Genomic DNA, 21,597 nt, shown 5'->3' with positions numbered 1-21,597 from the left:
TTACATAAAGTAAATGAAGCTCAATTATTAAATATCAATATAAAAATTATGTTCGGAGACTGAGTGGTTATGACACTGTTTCTAAAGTATCTGTTTACTATTCCACACGTGTTTGCAAGACTGTCTACATTATTATGTCTAATTTGCCATACTGGTTTGAGATTACCCGTCCCAGATAATTAAAATATTGACCTGTTCTACCAGTGTATTGTTCACCATTGTTTTTGGCTTTATGGGGTCCCCTTCTATAATAGAAATTTGGTTTTCTGTTTGGATGTAGTCGCATTGTAGCTTTCGGCTATGTTGCTTAATTGCTTAAGAGGTAAATTCCTTTATCTGGGTCGTTCTCTTTCGTTGTTAAAATTGCGGCATCATATGCATATAAGAGACAATTCGTAGTATTATCTTCATCAATTCTCTTATCTGCCTTATCCCCGCCCCTTGTTAGTGATAAAAATTGCTGTCAGCTCTCCACTAACATCTGTTTGTTGTATTTCTGTATAGGAAGAGTTGAGTTCTAACACAGCTATAGTTTCGTAATTTTGGTACACCACATAAATGACATAGTTGATAGTAGGATTAACGGTAGTATTGGTAGCATTGATAAGGAAAGAAACATAAATGGATGTGTAACAGAGAAACCAGAAACCGGATACTTCTCTTTGTTTTTTGTTTTGTTTGTTTGTTTGTTTGTTTAGCTCATAATTAGAACCACACATCAGTCAGCGTTAGTCCTTTGCGTATATTACGTCCTTATAGAATACAAATTGCTTTTTATAACTAATAAAAATTAGTTATTCGCGTAACTTCTAGCTTTTAAGTAACCAAAGCATTTACTTTTGATGCAAGTATAGTTGAAAACACAAATATATTTCTCAATCATAATCAAAGACAAGAGTTTCCTGTTATTACTGATAAATCCGAAAGTTTTTTTATGAACAAGAGAAACATGTTTTATACTGGGTGTTCAGAAAATCCCATTTCAAACTCCTACGACTTGCAAAGGAAAATAAGTACATAATATTTTGAATAGGAACCTATGTCCGGAAATGTAACGCTTCTGATCTTCGATGGTTTCACTTCAGATGTGCAACACGTCGAAGGATGTTGCGTGAAAGAGTAAAGACTCAGCGTTTCTTGTTCCGGTATGCAATATATTAGACAGGATGACATGTATAATGTCTATAACAGCGTTAGTGTTCGCCAGATCGTGCCACTGCTGTAATACACCAGTACTGTACTGTTCTGTTCTATACTTTACTGTACTGTACGTCCAGATTGCTGGGTTCTTTTTTGTTTTGGAATCATGTGAGCCATGGCTGGCTCATTCTATGCGCTGGATTAAACCTTCTTTGCGATTCTGTGTTTAGTCTCCCGCGGTTATTGCGATTATGCTGTTATCCTCTCCTTCTGCAGGTGGCAGCAGCGGTGCGTATCGATATTCGCGCCTTCGACTATCTTTGACCTGGTGCTTATAGTTTCCGGCTGGGCGGTGTGCCCCCAGTCGGTCGGGTGGCGTGGAGCAGCGAGGAATTCTCGACGGGGCGTAGTTTGGACGGGCCCGCTGGCGGTCTCTATGCAGTGTCGGAGTGTGAGGCGCTCTTCCCATTGCTACGAGGTCCGTGGTTCACCGACCCTGGAAACGAAAGTTGAGTTTTGATTTAACCTACCAGCAAGTCAAGACTGGTCACATTGTGTCGTTCGGAGTCCATTGTCGGCTGTTGGGATATTCCCGCGAGCAACAACGTGGTTTTCAAAATTCTAGCCACTCTCAGGGGGAGTTTCACTGTATTTGGTTATTTGAACTGAAGTGCACCAGCGGAATCTTCTGCCTTGTGGCCGTTAACGTTTCACATACCTGCCTTGGCCATTGATGTAAATTTCAGGCAGTGTAGTTTCCTCATAATGTTGCTGCTTTCCAGCACGGTGTACAGTTTGACAGCTCCATGTATGATTGGGTGTGGGCACCAATATCTTCTACGTTGCTCAGGTGAACTCTCTGTTGTGCCCTGGTCGAGTGAAGTGGAAGTTATCTTGTCAGTGGGTCCGTTGACTGTCGGTCGATTGGGTTGTTGAATCTTTTAAGTCTTGGGCCTTCAGCCGATTTTGAGTTTGAGTTCTTTCGCTCTTAAAGCCTTCAGCCTAAATTAAAGAACTGTTTCAGGTAAGGCCTTTGGTATTTTTTAAAAAAAATTAATGGTATGGAGTTTTAAGTGTTACACCTTCAGCCGATTTGAATTTAACTTTTTACTTCAGCCTAACTAAAGAACTGCTTTAAGATAAGGCTTGCCTGTTAAATTTCTGATTATGCTTGCGTTTTAAGTTATTGGCCTTCAGCCGTTTTTAAATTAAAATGGCTTTCAGCTGGTAATTAAGTCCCAAGGATTAAAGCTGTGTGTTTTTAAAAAAAATTGTTTTGGGATCTTGTAATGTTTGATCAAATAATAAAGTTGTATGTCGAGTGTAACTGACAGCCCTTTTTTGGCTCCTTTCCACAATTTATACTGTCTATCCCGTCCTGCGGGATTAGCAGGGCGTACCATAATGTAAACACATAATGTTCAATCGTTAACATAAACAAATGTGCGTAAGAGATAAATGTAAGTTTTGTTATGTTTCCTTTCGAGTTCTTACCTATCAACTGTACTGCGTCATGCCTAATTAAATTCCTCAAGCAGACATGGTTGAGTTAAATATCTGAACTGAAACCACAATAGTAACGCTTTTCTGGACATGGATTCCTATTCGAAATGCTATTTACTCACTCCTCTTCACGAGTCCTAGAAGTTTTTAACGGGAATATCCGAACACCCTGTATAAATTAGACGAAGCACTGAAACTATGTTTGATATGTAGTTGTTTTGTGGTCTTTTTTATTTTACCTTTTTGTTGAGGGAATTGCGCTGTATAATAAATCTATATTTTTTATTTTATTTTTACTACAACACCGCTCTGCTTCACGTTCCAAATCAACAATTTCACAATAAAACCTGAATTAAACATGATCAACATCAATTTTGTTATCAATTCTGTTCAAATGTGTGTGAAAGTCTTATGGGACTTAACTGCTAAGGTCATCAGTCCCTAAGCTTACACGCTACTTAACCTAAATCATCCTAAGGACAAACACACACACCGATGCCCGAGGGAGGACTCGAACCTCCGCTGGGACCAGCCGCACAGTCCATGACTGCAGCGCCTAGACTGCTCGACTAATCCCGTGCGGCCTTTGAATTCTATTTATTTTTTAAGTAACAGACAAGAGGATAATTATGAAGAACAAAAATGTTCAGTAGATTATCTATCCCTTTATACATTCTCACTCAGTTTCTAGAGGGTTCGCCGCTACCTGGTTTTAGGTGATTCTATTAAGACACTGATGATGATTTTGATTTGTGGGGCGCTCAACGACGCGGTTATCAGCGCTCGTACAAATCCCCGAGATTTGCACTGTCCTGTCTCGCGCTTTCCCGAATGATGATAAAAGGGTGAGGCAACACAAACATCTCGTCCAAGGGCAGAGAAAATACCCGACTCGGCCGGGAATCGAACCCATGATCCCGTGGTCCAGAGTCAGCAACACTAAACTCTGGACAGTGAGATGCGGACAGTAGGACACTGACTGTATACAAGAAGAAAGTGATCTTTGTGAGATAACGCCTAATAGGTATGCAACACTCCTGACGGCACAGGTAACGTGGGCAAGACCTTAACTGACCAAAGTTGCTAGGAAAACTTTCGTAGTCTACGCTTACTAATTAAAGTATACGGTAGACTGCGGTAGTTATACAACTCTACGTACAGGTTTCTTAAGGCGGTGACTAATAGAGTGGGTATCCCCTTTCCTTCATCATGCTTCACAGTTTTTCACTACAGCTATATCGTAAGCTCCCTCTAAATCGAAGAATACTATGTGGGTCTCTTGGTTAAATTCTGTGTGTTCCCCAGTGATATCTTTCAGAACATTTTTTTAGGATGCTTAAGTTGTGCTGCTGTAGATTTCCCACACAGCACGAAAAACAAATTAGTTCCACTGATTTCCACGACTTCACACCAGACTTTATTACGATCCTGTAATGGCCGTAGAATAAATGAGTCATCTAACTGGAATCGAGGCAATACGAGGGTCGTGCTGCTGCAAAATTGTACAGTACTGCAGACAGAGCTCCGCCGTGTGTGGTACACGGCCGGACAAGACCCCACCACAGCCCTGCCCTCGATAAGCATCGCTGGCCTGTGGTGTTCCGCGGGTCAGGCTGCGGTGCGTGTTAGCTCGTAACGCCCACCGATCAGCCCGCCACACGGCGGTGTAGGGCCAGGGCCGCTCACTGTGCGCTAGACTGACAAGATAAGCCGGCCGGCGACCAGGGACGCAGATGCCCGGGTCGCGCGAGGGATGCGAACCGGCGACCCTCTCAGCTATCAGATGCCGCACATCGCATCGGGCGCAGTTGTTGACCTCCAGTGCAATCAGACAGCTGCAGTAATTGCCTCGGACGCCGTGTACCTCTGTGTTAGCATTAACTGAACACGGCAACGCGGGGCAGTTACGCCGCAGCAATTTATCCGAGTGGCGTTGTCTGCACCCTATGGCCATCGTTTCACGTTACTAAAGCCACGGGCACATGCGGAAAAAAAAGTCTACATCTATGCATAATAATTTATTTCGTCAATAATCGCTTAAATACACTGAATGTAAAACATTCACATTATCGGTTTCGGCTAACAGCTGCCATCTTCAGACGTTGCAAAGTCCAGTACGAAGCTTCTTACAGATATGCAGGGTGATTCCGTGATGATGTTACGGAATGGTGGAGAAGAGTAAATGTATCAGTCTGAGGTAAGAGACCCTGGTCCGGAAACGACCAAGTCGAAAGTTATAAACGAAAGTCGTTCTGATACCTCTGACAGTGGAATACACGTACCGGTACAATTTTTAACGCCACCGTCTGTTAATTGGGATTTAATTATTTTACATGCAATGAATATGAAAGATAACTTCGGGTTGTGAACTGTTTTTATATTAAAATCAAAATAAATGGCAGCAGCGTTAAAAGAAACTGGGGCCTCTTTCATTAAATGACTGACTTAATTCAGAACTTTAACGAATTTCCTTTCGCAAATTAGTATTAAACTCATTGTCAGACTTCGTAATATTGAACTAACTGCAGGTTCTATCGTATTTCACAAATACAAAATGGCGCACGCAAACTGCAACAACCAATAGAAATGCTTCCGCATTTAAGAAAACACCCAAAACCACGAATCTGTAAAGGAAGGACAGATTTATAAATGAAATATGGTTAAACTTTAACAGAATATTTTAAAGAAACAAAAGTCAACTTACGCTATTCCGCACAGCCTAATATTCAAATGCACCTACTTGATTTTCTGATTTTAATAACAGTTCAAGTTGTAAACAACTAAGTAACAGTCCAAGAAAGATCTCCTATGACCATTTCATCGCAGAATTAATTGCGGACATGAATCAAGCTTACCGAGAGAGACAAGCACAATGTAAAAAAGAAAAGGACAAAAGAACAGAGGAAAAAAGAAAAGACAGTGGCGCCCTTGTTTCACGACTGTTCACACTAATTACACATTACGATCTTTCTATGATTATCGATAAGTTATCCAGAGATGTCTGGCATAGTAACATTACTTTGGATAAATTTCCTGTAAAACTTGGGGACGTTATAAATTGTCGCTAAGATCGTGGGGAAGTCAACTTTCAGAGGTGACAGAATGGACCAAAAAAGGAAAAAAAAGCTCTAGCAAACATGCGCTCTAAAATGGCTACCCTAACAGCTACTAATATGAGCAGTTGTTCATCTTCGATACTGTAAAACACATTAACTCTCGATCGACGTGTCGTGGAAGACTGCGAAACGACTCGAAACCGTGAACGAAAACTTGACAGATCGTGACAGTCCATGATTCGATGAACGCATGCATGTCTAGAAGAAATAGGAGAGCGTTTAGCACATTTACTATGAGTAAACTGCAAACTTTCATTAATAACTTGAAAACGAAGGATTCTGGACAAGTGATTATTTCAACATTTATTCTTGTTTTAGTGTAACGAAGCTGTCTCCAATGTTCGTAAAAGTATTTCAGAAATAGCCTCTAATCTGTACGAAGCTTTGTAATGCATTTTTTCAGCTGTTGCTGAAACCACTAATGTGAAAATTTTGTATATATTTAACGGAGCGTTCAAGTAATAAGTTGTTATGCATACATTTACCAAGTTCGCATACTTTCAGTTAACAATGTTTCAGTTTTCTAAAAACATCTACGTCTTCACAACGTTAGCCACCTCATGGTTTGTCCCATTGTCATTTTCTGCCTTTCCTATTCCAGTCATTCCACGCGAGGTCTAACTTCCCCAATGTTCTCTTCAAGGTCTTTTCGCGAGTTATACCTACACTATGTGATCAAAGGTATTCGGACACTTGCAAAAACATACGTTTTTCAAATTAGGTGCATTGTGCTGCCACCTACTGCCAGGTACTCCATATCAGCAACCTCAGTAGTCATTAGACATCGTGAGAGAACAGAATGGGGCGATCCGCGGAATCGCGGACTTCGAACGTGGTCAGGTGACGGTGTCACTTGTGTCACACGTCTGTACGCGAGAATTCCACATTCCTAAACATCCCTAGGTCCAATGTTTCCGATGTGATAGTGAAGTGGAAACGTAAAGGGACACGTACAGCACAAAAACAAACAGTCCGACTTCGTCTGTTGAGTGATAGAGACCAACGACAGTTGAAGAGATTCGTAATGTGTAATAGGCAAACATCTATCCATACCATCACACAGGAATTCCAAACAGCATCAGTATCCACTGCAAGTACTATGACTGTTAAGTGGGAGGTGAGAAACCTTGGATTTCATGGTTGAGCGGCTGCTCATAAGCCACACATCATGCTGGTAAATGCCAAACGACGTCTCGCTTGGTGTAAGTAGCGTAAACATTGGGCGATTGAACAGTGACAAAACATTGTGTGGGGTGACGAATCACGGTACACAGTGTGGCGATCCGATGACAGTGTGTTGGTACGGGGAATGCCCGGTGAACGTTATCTGCCAGTGTGTGTAGTGGCAGCAGTAAAGTTCGGAGGCAGTGGTGTTATGATGTGGTCGTGTTTTTCATGGAGGGGGCTTCTACCCCTTGATGTTTTGCGTGGCACTGTCACAGCGCAGGCCTACGTCGATGTTTTAAGCAACTTCTTGCTTCCCACATTTGAAGAGCAATTCGGAGATGGCGATTGCATCTTTCAGCACGATCGAGCACCTTTTCATAATGAACAGCCTGTGGTGGATTGGTTACACGACACTAACATCCCTGTAATGGACTGTCCAACATCTACATACATATTCTGCAAATATTATTTAAGTGCCTGGCAGGAGGTTCATCGAACCACCTTCACAATTCTCTAATATGTCAATCTCGTATAGAGCGCGGAAAGAACGCACTCTTATATCTTTCCGTACGAGCTCTGATTTCTCTTATTTTATCGTGATCATAGTTCCTCCCTATGTAGGTCGGTGTCAACAAAATATTTTCGCTTTCGGTGGAGAAAGTTGGTGATTGGAATTTCGTGAGAAGATTCCGTCGCAACGAAAAACGCCTTTCTTTCAATTATGTCCAGCCAAATCCTGTATCATTTCAGTGACACTCTCTCCCATATTTCGTGACAATACAAAACTTGCTGCCTTCTTTGAACTTTGTCGATGTACTCAGTCAGTCCTATCTGGTAAGGATCCCACACCGCGCAGCAGTATTCTAAAAGAGGATGGACAGGCGTACTGTAGGCAGTCTCCGTAGTACATCTGACACATTTTCTAAGTGTCCTGCCAATAAAACGCAGTCTTTGGTTAGCCTCCCCCCCAATATTTTCTATGTGTTCCTTCCAATTTAAGTTGTTCGTAATTGTAATTCCTATATATTTAGTTGAATTTACGGCCTTTAGATTTGACTGATTTATCGTGTAACCGAAGTTTAACGAGTTCCTTTTAGCACTCATGTGGATGACCTCACACTTTTCGTTATTTAAGGTCAACTGTCAATTTTCGCACCATTCAAATATCTTTTCTAAATCTTTTTGCAATTTGTTTTGATCTTCTGGTGAATTTATTAGTCGATAAACGAAAGCGTCATCTGTAAACAACCTAAGACGGCTGCTCTGATTGTCTCCCAAACCGTTTATACAGATAAGGAACAACAAAGAGCATATAACACTACCTTGGGGAACGTCATAAATCACTTCTGTTCTACTGGATGACTTTCCGCCAATTACTATGAACTGTGACCTCTCTGACAGTAAGTCACAAATCCAGTCACATAACTGAGACGGTATTCCATAAGCACGCAATTTCATTACAAGCCGCTTGTGTGGTACAGTGTCAAAAGCCTTCTGGAAATCCAGAAATACCGAATCGATCTCAAATACCTTCTCAGTAGCACTCAACACTTCATACGAATAAAGAGTTAGTTGCGTTTCACAAGAACGATGTTTTCTAAACCCATGTTGACCGTTTGTCAAAAGACCATTTTCTTCGACGTAATTCATAATGTTCTAACACAATATATGTTACAGAATCCTGCTACATATTGACGTTAATGATACGGGCTTATGATTAAGTTGATTACTCGTACTACTTTTGTTGAATATTGGTGTTACCCGTGCAATTTTCCAGTCTTTGGGTACGGATCTTTCATCGAGCGAACGGTTGTATACCATTGTTAAGTGTGGAACTAATACATCAGCATACTCTGAAAGGAACTAGAGTCCTGACCTGAATCCTGTAGGACACCTTTGGCATGTTTTGGAACGCCGACTTCGTGCCAGGCCTCACTGACCGACATCGATACCTCTCCTCAGTGCAGCACTATGTGAATAATGGGCTGCCATTCGCCAAGAAACCTTCCAGCGCCTGATTGAACGTATGCCTGCGAGAGTGGAAGCTGTCATCAAGACTAAAGGTGGGTCAACACCATACTGAATTCCACCATTACCGATGGAGAACGCCAAGAATTTTTAAGTAATTTTCAGCCAGGTGTCCGGATACTTTTGACCACATAGTGTAAGTTCAGGGCCGGTTTAAACACCAAGCGCCAGAACAGACCGCTTGGGACGCCAGACGGAGAGGGGAGCCAGAGACGCCTAAGGGCAAACCATGTACATAGTGTACATCATGATTAGCAACGAAAACTAATGAAACTGAATATATACGATAGTCAAATAGAAGAAAACAATTTCCAGTATATACAGGTCCTCAAACGAGCCTTTTGAGAGATAACTGCGATTGTGTGGTTACGAAACACCACTGTCTTCACTATCAAATTCCGTACTTGTCAGCATAAAGGTGTCTAAAATGTAATCTTTACGATTAAGTCATCTGGATAATCTCAAATCCCATCCACGGTCTGCCTAAACAAGAAATATTATACTGTTTCACCAAGTAAAATTTTTCGAGGTGCTGGTGAGCTTTTTCACATGTAACGTACAACTTATGCAGTTAAAGTTGTAACTTTTCTTCTTTATATCGATGTGTTACATGTAGTTTAGAGTATAAGTACACGAAACTAATTACTGAAAATGTGATTACTCAAGCCCCTTATTGCGTAGGCGAGTGAGCAGTGGTATGTTGCCATACGTCTCATTGGATAGTTTTTAACACCTCAAATATAGGCCAAAATAAAACCAATAAAAATACACACCCATGAACCACTACAGTTTGTCTAAATATGTTATCTAAAATAACTTTATTAAAAGTCCACTGCTCATTTAAGTAACTAGCTTATAAAACGAAACTCAGAATATGAAAAATGTTTCACACACGACTATATCACTCAGTTCATTGAAATATATTTTGTATAACAAGAAAATAACTTCCAAAGTGAATGTAAGCTATCTGACGTAATTACAAATTAACTGTGTAGTAACACTGTTCTGTTTGTATAGTGTAACTGTATGACTATGGGCCAAAACTATTCTTGCACTTACCTCGACACAGTAAAAGTTTTCTCTCGAAACTGGAGAACAGTAAGCAGCACCACAGCAAATCCAAATTGGTGAGCTAAAAATTAAATTCAAAAGCCTGTGTACCGTCATGTGAAATCCGATCACAAGCGACGTAGTATTTCTTGCATGATAATAATTCTGGGTGCTATGTTTTACAAACGATTTTTCTGAAACAATATTATAGCAAGAAATTACTTCATAGTTTGACTTTCAAGATCTTGAACAAGACTAATCTTATACAAAAGGATTGGTTTTTTAACAGGTTGCTTATTCAAAAAAATTACTTTACGCAAAAAATTAACTTACTCAAAATATTCTCTATTCTTCCACAAGATGTACATTATGTGCTCAAAGGCATCCGGACACCTGGCTGAAAATGACTTACAAGTTCGTGGCGCCCTCCATCGATAATGCTAGAATTCAGTATGGTGTTGGCCCACCCTTAGCCTCGATGACAGCTTCCATTCTCGCAGGCATACGTTCAATTCGGTGCTGGAGGGTTTCTTGGCGAATGGCAGCCCATTCTTCAAGGAGCGCTGCACTGAGGAGAGGTATCGATGTCGGTCTGTGGGGCCTGCCACGAAGTCGGCGTTCCAAATTATACCAAAGGTGTTCTATGTGAGTCAGGTCAGGCCTCTGTACAGGCCAGCCCATTACAGGGATGTTATTGTCGTGTAACAACTCCGCCACAGGCCGTACATTATGAACAGGTGCTCGATCGTGTTGAAAGATGCAATCGCAATCCCCGAATTGCTCTTCAATAGTGCCGGCCGGAGTGGCCGAGCCGTTCTAGGCGCTACAGTCTGGAACCGCGCGACCGCTACGGTCGCAGGTTCGAATCCTGCCTCGGGCATGGATGTGTGTGATGTCCTTAGGTTAGTTAGGTTTAAGTAGTTCTAAGTTCTAGGGGACTGATGAACTCAGATGTTAAGTCCCATAGTGCTCAGAGCCATTTAAACCATTTCTTCAATAGTGGGATGCAAGAAGGTGCTTAAAACATCATTGTAGGCCTGCGTTGTGATTGTGCCATGCAAAATAACAAGGAGTGCAAGCCTCCTCCAAGAAAAATACCACCACACCGTAACATTACCACCTTCGAATTTTACTGTTGGAACTACACACACTGGCAGATGACGTTCACCGGGCCTTCGTCATACCCACACCCTACCATCGGAGCGCCACATTGTCTACCGCGATTCGTCACTCCACGCAACATTTTTCCAATGTTCAATCGTCCAATGTTTACGCTCCTTACACCGAGCGAGGCGTGACTTATGAGAAGCCGCTCTACCATGAAATCCAAGTTTTCTCCCCTCCCCTCTGTCATAGTACTTTCAATGGATCCTGATGCAGTTTGGAATTCCTGTGTGATGGTCTGGATAGATATCTGCCTATTACACATTACGACCTTCTTCAACTGTCGGCGGTCTCTGTCAGTCAACAGACGAGGTCGGCCGGTACGCTTTTGTGCTGTAAGTGTCCCTTCACGTTTCCACATTATTATCACACCGGAAACAGTGTGGATGTTTAGGAGTGTGGAACTCTCGCGTACAGACGTATGACACAAGTGACACCCAATCACCTGACCACATTCGAAGTCCGCGAGTTCCGCGGATCGCCCCATTCTGCTCTAAAATGGTTCAAATGGCTCTGAGCACTATGGGACTTAACATCTGTGGTCATCAGTCCCCTAGAACTTAGAACTACTTAAACCTAACTAACCTAAGGACATCACACACATCCATGCCCGAGGCAGGATTCGAACCTGCGACCGCAGCAGTCGCGCGGTTCCGGACTGCGCGCCTAGAACCGCTAGACCACCGCGGCCGCCCATTCTGCTCTCTCACGATATCTAGTGACTACTGATGTCGCTGATATGGAGTACCTGGTAGCAGGTGGTAACACAATGCGAAACGTATGTTTTGGAGGTGTTCGGCTACTTTTGATCACATAGTGTATATATGGAGGAGGAGAACTACGTTCCCTAGCTGTGAGCAATCCATGGGATATGTTTCAAACAAATTTCGATACGACAGTTAACTTTACAAGAGTGTGCTAACTACATACAAGTATGCAAAGCTGCAAATTTACGTTAAACCAATGCTTCGTAAAACTCTTTTCCGAATACTCTGATCATCGTCTCAATCATTTCCAGAAAATCTCTATTCAGAACTTAGCAGCTCAATTCCAGATAAAAATTTCTTAACCATTCAGTTCCACGTTTGCTTCCCAATACAGCTCGACTAGCTATAATGGTCCCTGTCTGTGATCACTATCAGGCAGATATGGTGTAACAATACAACCAAAGATCGCTTATCAACACGACTTGCTCTCTGATGTGTGCATGTCGATACATGAAAGTAAGAAGGTAACACTTTTGTAATGACCAAGATGACATGCACGCCTTACAAAGTACCTTTTGTTTAACACGTCATTCGTAAATTAAATTATACTCTTTGTATTTCTTTACCGCTTTTTTCAGATGGAAAGTGCCTCTACTTCTCCGAACTTCTACCATGTCAAGAAGATGTGAATGTTTTCGGGGCATTTTTCAAGTAATGCTCATTGCTTTAAATGTTGTTCCATCTGAGCAACAGCAGGAAAAACGTCTTCTATCATTATCAGCAGGGATGTTAAATTAGACAACTAAAACTTATGTTTCACTGATCTAAACAGTTTCCCATTATTTCCTTTGTAAAAATACTAATCCTCTTTATGTGTTGTCACTCCTCTTCAAATTCACTTATGTTCCAGTAATTGTTCGGAATTTCTGCTGAGAGCCGCGCGGTGGGGCCGAGTGGTCAAAGCGCTTCGCCACGGTTCGCGCGGCTCACGCAGGCAGAGGTTCGAGTCCTTCCTCGGGCATGTGTGTGTGTGTGTGTGTGTGTGTGTTGTGTGTGTGTGTGTGTGTTGTCGTTAGCATAAGTTAGATGAAGTGGTGTGTAAGCCTAGGAACCGATGACCTCATCAGTTTGGTTGTATAGGAACGTACCACAAATTTCCAAAAATTTCTCTGCTGAGAGTGAGGGCCTGACGACATAGGGCAGTTGGGTTCGGCAGTGATTCGTGCTCGGATGGCCGAAGTGGTTAAGGCGAACGTTTTCGTAAAGTGGGTAATCCGGATTCGAGTCCCAGTTGGGCGGAAATGTTCACTGTGATCATCCAAATACACAGCGAAAGGTGGTTGATACTTGCAACTGCGAATACATTTCCTGTTCCGTGTACTTCTGAGAAGGACTGAGTAAAACGGAGACAGTACGCACGCGGCCCGCACGCAGTAGCCGGCCCTGCTGTAGAGCACCACACAGCCTCGCACTAGTGTGGCGGACGGAGGACTAGATCACGTCAACTTGAGTTCCTTTTTCTCCACTTCAGCGGCCGGAGCCTGCTCTTCCCGACACTCGGGTCGCCACTTTTTGCTTGACCTGACCCCGGGACTGAACCTGGGACTCGCGCCTCATTAGCGCTTCTCCGCCGCCAAACCACTGGCTGTCACGCGAAAGGCCCCGACCGGTACAAGTTGTTTTTCCATCAATCGCGACGTGCAGCGCCCAGTCACGACCGGCGGCTGTAGCGGCCGCAGGCGTGTGTCTGTTGAGGGCCCAGTCGTGAGCCAGCGCGTCAGGAATCCGTCCTCAAACACGCGACACCGCCGGCAAAGCGGAACCAACACAGACGCGTCTCAGGGCGGCACGGCGGGTACAACAAGGCGAAGGTCTGCCACCACAAATATGTGCTCGTCCTCGTGCATCTGTGTGTACGTCTTCCCGGCACGTGCAAGCCGTCCCGGCTAATCGAGAGGGGTGAGGCGTGTTTACTCTCGACGCCCTACGGCCATAAGCACACACAGTCAAGGCGCTGCTTTAACCCTTCTGTGACTCGTTTGTACACACAGGTAATATGGAAAGCAGAGATGACAGATCTTTCCGTGAAGCCCTCGGACGTTGGAGCGCCAGGTACATATAGTCTGCGCCCGCGAGCTCGGCTCCAGTTCACCACCGGCAATGGAGGGTGAAGCTTCAACAATGCCAGCCACTCGTGCTGGCGAAATGTCAGAAAAATCATTAGATGAGCGTCGGCCGAAGAACCCGAGACAGAAGCCAATAGGCAGTTTGTCAACAAGTGGCCACGAAAGCCTCAACAATTTTGTTTTTCCGTGAAATACTGTACAGGCAGTCGACTCACGGCAACGGCACGGGCACATGCGGCAGGGAATATATCTACACTACTGGCCATTAAAATTGCTACACCAAGAAGAAATGCAGATGATAAACGGGTATTCATAGGACAAATATATTATACTAGAACTGACACGTGATTACCTTTTCACGCAATTTGGGTGCATATATACTGAGAAATCAGTACCCAGAACAACCACCTCTGGCCGTAATAACGGCCTTGATACGCCTAGGCATTGAGTGAAACAGAGCTTGGATGGCGTGTACAGGTACAGCTCCCCATGCAGCTTCAACACGATACCACAGTTCATCAAGAGTAGTGAGTGGCGTATTGTGACAAGCCAGTTGCTCGGCAACTATTGACCAGACGTTTTCATTGGTGAGAGATCTCGAGAATGTGCTGGCCACGGCAGCAGTCGAACATTTTCTGTATTCAGAAAGCCCGTACAGGACCTGCAGCACGCCGTCGTGCATTATCCTGCTGAAACGTAGGGTTTCGCAGGGATCGAATGAAGGGTAGAGCCATAGGTCGTAACACATCTGAAATGTAACGTCCACTGTTCAAAGTGCCGTCAATGCGAACAAGAGGTGACCGAGACGTGTAACCAATGGCACCCAATACCATGACGCCGGGTGATACGCCAGTATGGCGATGACGAATACACGCTTTCAACGTGCGTTCACCGCGATGTCGCCAAACACGGATGTGACCATCATGATGCTGTAAACAGAACCTGGATTCATCCGAAAAAATGACGTTTCGCCTTTCGTGCACCCAGGTTCGTCGTTGAGTGCACCATCGCAGGCGCTCCTGTCTGTGATGCAGCGTCAAGGGTAACCGCAGCCATGGTCTCCGAGCTGATTGTCCACGCTGCTGCAAATTTCGTCGAACTGTTCGTGCAGATGGTTGTTGTCTTGCAAACGTCCCCATCTGTTGAGTCAGGGATCGAGACGTGCACGATCCCTTACAGCCAAGCGGATAAGATGCCTGTCATCTCGACTGCTCGTGATACGAGGCCGTTGGGATCCAGAACGGCGTTCCGTATTACCCTTCTTAACCCAACGATTCCATATTCTGCTAACTGTCATTGGATCTCGACCAACGCGAACAGCAATGTCGCGATAGGCTACAATCCGACCTTTATCAAAGTCGGAAACGCGTTGATAGGCATTTCTCCTCCTTACACGAGGCATCAAAACAACGTTTCACCAGGCTACGCCGGTCAACTGCTGTTTGTGTATGAGAAATCGGTTGGAAACTTTCCTCACGTCAGCACGTTGTAGGTGTCGCCACCGCTCTGAATGCTCTGAAAAGCTAACCATTTGCATATCACAGCATCTTCTTCCTTCGTGGTGTAACAATTTTAATGGCCAGTAGTGTACAACTGTCACGGTGTGTGGCGGAGGGTACTTTGTGAACTACTGCCACCTCTCCCCTTTTTCCTGTTCCAGTCGCAAGTGGTTCGCGGGAAGAACGATTGATGGTACGCCTCTCCGTAATTTTACCTCCGTGACCTTTTGGTGAGATATACCTCGGAGGAAGCAATATAGGAATGCACGCTCTCAGAATTTTAACGGTAAACCAGTCCATGATGCTGAATGCCTCTCTCGCAGCATCTGCCCCTGGCGTTGGCCGATGATCTCGGTGACGCTTTCGTGCTTACTAAATGTACCTGTAACGAAACATGCTGCTCTTCTTTCAATCTTCCCTATTTCCTCTCTCAATCCTATCTGGTCGCACCCCATACTGAAAAGCGATATTCAAGTATTGCTCGAATCTGCGTATTTACATACATTTCCTTCCAATGTATCTTAGTCTGGCATCTGTTCTATGTACTGACTTGGCAGAAAATCCTAAGAAATTTTGGTCTTATGTCAAAGCGGTAGGTGGATCAAAACAAAATATCCAGACACTCTGTAACCAAAATGGTACTGAAACAGAGAATGACAGACTAAAGGCCGAAATACTAAATGTCTTTTTCCAAAGCTGTTTCACAGAGTAAGCCTGCACTGTAGCTCCCTCTCCAGATTGTCGCACAGATGACAAAATGGTAGATATCGAAATCGACGACAGAGGGATAGAGAAACAATTAAAATCGCTCAAAAGAAGAAAGGCCGCTGGACATGATGGGAAACCAGTCTGATTTTACACAGAGTACGCGAAGGAACTTGCCCCCCTTCTTTCAGCGTCGTACCGTAGATCTCTAGAAGAGCGTAGCGTTCCTAACGATTGGAAAAGGGTACAGGTCATCCCCGTTATCAAGAAGGGACGTCGAACAGATGTGCAGAACTATAGACCTAAATCTTTAACGTCGATCAGTTGTAGTATTTTGGAACACGTATTATGTTTGAGTATATTGACTTTTCTGGAGACTAGAAATCTACTCTGTAGGAATCATCATGGGTTTCGAAAAAGACGATCGTGTGAAACCGAGCTCGCGCTATTCGTCCACGAGTCTCAGAGGGCCATAGACACGGGTTCCCATGTAAATACCGTGTTTCCTGACTTCCGCAAGACGTTCGATACAGTTCCCCACAGTCGTTTAATGAACAAAGAAAGAGCATATGGACTATCAGACCAATTGTGTGATTGGATTGAAGAGATTCTAGATAACAGAACGCAGTATGTCATTCTCAATGGAGAGGTGACTTGAGAAGCAAGAGTGACTTCAGGTGTGCCGGAGGGGAGTGTCGTAGGACCGTTGCTATTCACAATATACGTAAATGACCTTGTGGATAACATCGGATGTTCACTGAGGCTTTTTGCGGATGAAGCTGTGGTATATCGAGAGGTTGTAACAATGGAAAATTGTACTGAAATGCAGGAGGATCTGCAACGAATTGACGCATGGTGCAGGGAATGGCAATTGAATCTCAATGTAGACAAGTGTAATGTGCTGCGAATACATAGAAAGAAAGATCCTTTATCATTTAGCTACAATATAGCAGGTCAGCAACTGGAAGCAGTTAATTACATAAATTATCTTCGAGGAGGCATTAGGATTTAAAATGGAATGATCATATAAAATTGATTGTCGGTAAAGCAGATGCCGGACTGAGATTCATTGGAACAATCCTAGGGAAATGCAATCCGAAAACATAGGAAATATGTTACAGTACACTTGTTCGCTCATTGCTTGAATATTGCTCTCCGATGTGGGATCCGTACCATATAGGGTTGACAGAAGAGATAGAGAAGATCCAACGGAGAGCAGCGCGCTTCGTTAAAAGCGTTACGGAGATGATAGATAAACTCCAGTGGAAGACTTTGCAGGAGAGACGCTCAGTAGCTCGGTACGGGCTTTTGTTGAAGTTTCGCGAACATACCTTCACCGAGGAGTCAAGCAGTATATTGCTCCCTCCTACGTATATCTCGCGAAGAGACCATGAGGATAAAATCAGAGATTAGAGCCCACACAGACGCATACCGACAGTCTTTCTTTCCACGAACAATACGAGACTGGAATAGAAGGGAGAACCGATAGAGGTACACAAAGTACCCTCCGCCACACACCGTCAGGTGGCTTGCGTATTATGGATGTAGACGTAGATCTGCTTGCATCGGATTAGGTTTGTGATCGTTCAACTTTAAAACGCTCCGTACGCTTACTCCTAGCTATTTAAACACTCCCTTGAAGTACGGCCGAAGTTGTGAATGACATGCTGTTTGGGATGGCATGATTTGTTCTGATTGCTGGAAACAGTTCAGTCCAGTCACAAAACTTGTCCGACTCCGCACAGTCAGGTGTCGTTCATTAGAAATAACTTTTCTTTTCGTTCCAAAGAACTTGCGGATAATTGTGGTGCATCGCTTACAGTAGACTGAATACGCAACTTCAGTTTGTACTGCAGAAACACAAAAAATATTCCCTCTTTTCCTTAAAAAGAAATTCGTACAATCACTGGTACTCCCAGTTTTTAGTTCGGTGACGCGAGAACTCACGTCTACGGATGAACCCTTCAGTGTGATACATTTGAGACGTTCGACCATGGTGCTCGTGATTCGGTGCACATAACCGTAAAAAACTGCCATGTTTTATATTTGCTCTATTGTCTACTCAATCATTAGATTCCGTCTTATTTATCTTCAAAATACGTATCAAGGAAAATAACGGAAAAAGAAGCGACTGAAAGTGACATTATCGAAGCTTTTATGACAAATGCAAATGCCGTCTTATCTTTTGCTGTAACACTACTATCTGAACAGCATTGCAAAAATACTCATACTCAAGAAGTAAATGAATTATTCGATAAAAGTTTGGCGAAATAACAGTCTTCCAAAGTATCAACGTGTTAGCGTCCATTGTCCATCAGCACATCATGTTTTCTCGATTAGTCAGACAATGTGCCGCCGCCAAACAACTCGAAGTGAAGTACCACAGCTGATACTCGTCCCCAAATCCTGGACACATGTCGGAACTGCCAGCACTACTGTACGTGTTGAAGAGCCTCCTAGCCCGCGCTGCGGTCTACGTCAGCGTATATAGCGAAGTCTGAGTCGCCGTTAGGCCGGAGCGCCAGATAAAATCCTCTGTGTACCGCAATACTACAGAGCCATCCTCTCAGTACCACTTTGTGTTTCAGTGACGCGACTAAGGAACGACCTTCATCAAAATCTCAGAAAATACACACTAATTTCCAATTTCAAAAACTATAACAGCAGTTATCTCTTCCACGTGCTTTTTTTGCAGCTCACTCTGGTTGAATCCCCGTTCTTACCTTTCCCTCCCTGCTCTTTACAATCAACTGTTGAAACAGTCTCCTCTTTCTTATCAGTTACCGCCAACGTCGTTTCTGTCTACCCCCTGTCATCACATCTTCCGTTTCTGGTGGTATCAAACATTGCTAAACAAATTAACGTTATTGTTATTCTTAATGACTACTTTTTACTGGTTTGGCCTCCTGAGGATCACATAAAATTACTTATATCTTCTTCCTTTTAACCTTTCCTTGTTTCCAGTAACTTTTCTTTCTTTCCCTGTGTTGTTCTCTTTATTCTTATCTCCATGTTGCTCCTGTCTTTCTTTGTTTCCTTTTGAAAGCCGATGAAATTATTTAGTTTTGCTCTGAACTTTTCTCTTCCTCTTATTTCTTCCTCCATTATTTCTTCAGTTATTTCCATTTCCCTCAGGTCTGTTTTAATTTCTTTGATCCACGTCATCGATGTTTTAGATTTCTGTCAAAAAAATTAAACACCCTTTTTGTTATTCTATTTCATCTATCCTTTTTAGATGTCCATAGAATAAAACTCTTTCGTTCCACATTGTGTCTAATGCCCGTTCTATTGTTTCATAACCTTCTTTATTCTTTCTTAATTACCAATTCCCACTGTCATAATTGGTCCCAAGACTTTCTTGATAATTTCCTTTCCTTCTTTTCTATTTCATCAAATTATTTAGCTGTGTTTAAAGGTAGGCATTCTGAAGCGTAAACGCATTCTGGTCCAATGACAGTGTCTATTATTTTCATTATTTTTTTGTTCATTGCTGTTGTTTGTGTTTGTAATTACAGTTGTCTCCATAAGAATATCTCAGATGTATATAGCTGACTCACAAGTACATAGATAAACTGAGAGTGTTTGTAATAGGTTTTGAAGTAAGAATCTGACAAGTACAGATATTGAGATTAGTAGTTGTCGATGTGCATAGACGTTGTTTTGAAGTAAGAATCTGACAAGTACAGATATTGAGATTAGTAGTTGTTGATGTGCATAGACGTTGATATGTATGTCGCCATCCCGTGGTGGTGTAACAAACTTTCAGGGATGATCGAGTAGGTTTAATGTATCAATTTGAGGTAAGGGTCCCTGCTTCTGAAACGACAGAGTCGAAAGTTATAAGCGGAAATCGTTCTGATACATCTCACAGTGGAAGACATGTACCCGAACTGTTGTTCCCAAGATTGTAGGGCAGGCGACTTTGACAGGTGGTAGAATGGACCAAAACAAGAAAAAAATTTGACTAAGCATAGGCTTGAAGAAGTTCCCATAGCTCTTGAGGTATGCATTTTAGAGCCCATGTTTACTAGACTCTTTTTTTCTTATTTGGTCCATACGACGAGCACTAAATGCTGCCTACCCTACAATCTTAGCAACAACAGTTATGTGAGGTATGAGAACGATTTTTGCTTATAACTTTCGACTAGATCGTATCTGGACCAGGCCCCCTTACCTCGGACTGATACATTTATCCTCCTCCATCATCCCTAAAAGTTTGTGACATCATCACGGAATCAACCTGCGTGGGTACCGGCCTGATGTAAAAGAGTGGTTGAAGTCCCTCATTCGGTCGGGTTAAATAAAGCAATAAATAAATACTCGATTTCGTGTTCGATAGCCCTCAGAGCACAACAATCAAACACCATGACAAAAGGAAGTAAGATTAGGATTTAACATCTGGCAAAAACTCTGACGATAGAGACAGGCTTTTGATAGGCTAGCATTTCCGTTGAACGATTTAGGAAATGGCCTACATTTTGTGGTCAGGATGGTGCTTTGAATGGCTGTCCTGCAAATATCGTGCTGTGGACAAAGCGCTCCTCTCTCCGTGGAGCACCTGGCTACCGGCATCAGAGAGTAGAGCTCAAGTCGCGCCATCGATGCAGGAAGAATGTCTTCCAAGTACAGAAACCTACTGGTTTAAGTAAACTGATTTTGTGGTCGCTATAATTATTAGTCGTCTGTGACACAAATGTTTTCCTGATGATTCCCATATGCTGTTACCATTTCCATCTAACAGTTTCTTTCCACCGCAGATAGCATTTGGTGTTTCGACTCCTACAAGTGTGGCTTGCTACACTGGAACGGCCCGCCGATGCCTCGTTCATCATCGTTGCCTATCCTATTGGGAAAAAAGGAAAAACACAGCCGCGAAGCTAAGAGCGCCTGCGTCAGTTTTTGCACCTCCGAAACATTTCGTACTCGGCGGCGCGCGTAATAACGCGAGACAATCTCGAGATAAGACCATGCTCATTGGTGCTCGTAAACAGGCAGGTTTTGTGTGTGTGTGTGTGTGTGTGTGTGTGAGTGTGTGGAACCGCCGCGCTCGGTAATTAACTGAGGAGCCGTGGAGGGGGAGGCGGGCGGTGGTGGGCGGAGTGGGAGCGGGAAGGGGGAAGCAAGCAGCCAGCTCGCATCTTGCCGGCTGCCCCAGCAATCGCGCCGTAATCTTAATAAGGCGGCGCAGGGGTCGCGGGTTCACGCCCGGCCCACGTGAATTACGGGACGCGGCCCCGCCCGCAAGGTGCGTGCGTAGTGTGCGTGCGTGCGTGTGTGTATGCGTGCCTTCCTCAGGGACGGTATGTTTGGACGCGTACGGGGCCGGCGAGAAGTGACGAGCGTGTACGGTCTCGCTCTTTACACGTTAAAGGTCTACCACTTGGCCTGGCAA

General features: G+C 43.6%; 1 protein-coding gene across 1 annotated transcript in view; it reads left to right on the top strand.

Moving 5' to 3' along the window:
• The window catches only part of LOC126411337 (uncharacterized), a 1,112,707-nt gene that overhangs the window by 692,994 nt on the left and 398,116 nt on the right, over positions 1-21,597 (top strand). The window lies entirely within an intron of this gene.

The sequence above is a fragment of the Schistocerca serialis genome, chromosome 1 (genome assembly GCF_023864345.2).
Source record: "Schistocerca serialis cubense isolate TAMUIC-IGC-003099 chromosome 1, iqSchSeri2.2, whole genome shotgun sequence".
NCBI lineage: Eukaryota > Metazoa > Arthropoda > Insecta > Orthoptera > Acrididae > Schistocerca > Schistocerca serialis.
Note: the sequence above shows the minus strand (reverse complement) of the source record. Positions and strands in the feature narration are given on the sequence as shown.